Here is a 1,431-nt window from a genome sequence, read left to right on the forward strand (position 1 = left end):
AAAAAAGAAGAGCTGGGCGTGGTGATGCATGCCTGTAATCCCTGCACTTTGGGAGGCCGAGGTGGGTGGATTACTTGAAGTCAGGAGTTCGAGACCAGCCTGGCCAACATGGTGAAACCCTGTCTCTACTAAAAAATACAAAAAATTAGCCAGGTATGGTGGTGCATGCCTGTAATCCCAGCTACTCCAGAGACTCCAGAGGATGAGGCAGGAGGATTGCTTGAACCCAGGAGGCAGAGGTTGCAGTAAGCCAAGATCGCCACTTCACTCCAGTCTGGGTGACAGAGTGAGACTCTATCTCAAAAAAAAAAAAAAAAAAAAAAAAAACATTTGGGTGTGGTAGCAGGTTCCTGTAGTCCTAGCTACTCAGGAAGATTGCTTGGGCCCAGGGGTTCAAGGTTACATTGAGCTATGATTGCACCAGTACACTCTAGCCTGGGTGAGAGAGTAAGACCCTGTTTCTAAAATATATACATATTTTTATATCAGACAGGTAATATACTGAGGTCATAACATGGTTTGAGGGAGGCACATATTACACATGTGTGTGAAAACCCAATCATCATGCTGATGAACTACAAAAGGATCAAAGATACTATTTTTTTTAGCGCAAAATTTCAAACATACACAAAAGTAGAAAGAAGAGTACAATAGGCCGGGCGTGGTGGCTTACCTCTGTAATCCCAGCACTTTGGGATGTTGAGGGGGGTGGATTACCTGAGGTCAGGAGTTTGAGACAAGCCTGGCCAACATGGTGAAACCCTGTCTCTAGTGAAAATAAAAAAGAAAAAATTAGCTGGGTGTGGTGGTGCATGCCTGTAGTCCCAGCTACTCAGAAGGTTGAGGCAGGAGAATAGCTTGAACCTGGGAGGTGGAGGTTGCAGTGAGCTGAGATTGTGTCACTGCACTCCAGTGTGGGTGACAAAGCAAGACTTCGTCTCAAAAAAAAAAAAAAAAAGAAGAGTACGATAAACTCCTATTACCCAATATCTGGTTTCAATAATTACTAATACACTGTCAACCTTATTTCATCTATACTACACATGCTCTATTCCTTCCTTATTATCATTATTTTTCTTTTATTATTTTGAGACAGAATCTCGTTCTGTTGCCCAGGCTGGAGTACAATGGCGGGATCTCAACTCACTGCCACCTTCGCCTCCCAGGTTCAAGTGATTCTTTTGCCTCAGTCTCCCGCGTAGCTGGGATTACAGGCGCTTGCCACCACGCCTGGGTAATTTTTGTACTTTGTTTTGTTTTGTTTTTTGAGACAGAGTCTCACTCTGTTGCCCAGGTGGGAGTGCAGTGGCACGTTCTCGGCTCACTGCAACCTCTGTCTCCCGGGTTGGAGTAATTCTCCTACCTCAACATCCCAAATAGCTGGGACTACAGGCATGTGCCACCACGCCTGGCTAATTTTTGTATTTTTAG

This window comes from Mandrillus leucophaeus, unplaced genomic scaffold (genome assembly GCF_000951045.1).
Source record: "Mandrillus leucophaeus isolate KB7577 unplaced genomic scaffold, Mleu.le_1.0 Scaffold268, whole genome shotgun sequence".
In the NCBI taxonomy this organism is placed as follows: Eukaryota; Metazoa; Chordata; class Mammalia; order Primates; family Cercopithecidae; genus Mandrillus; species Mandrillus leucophaeus.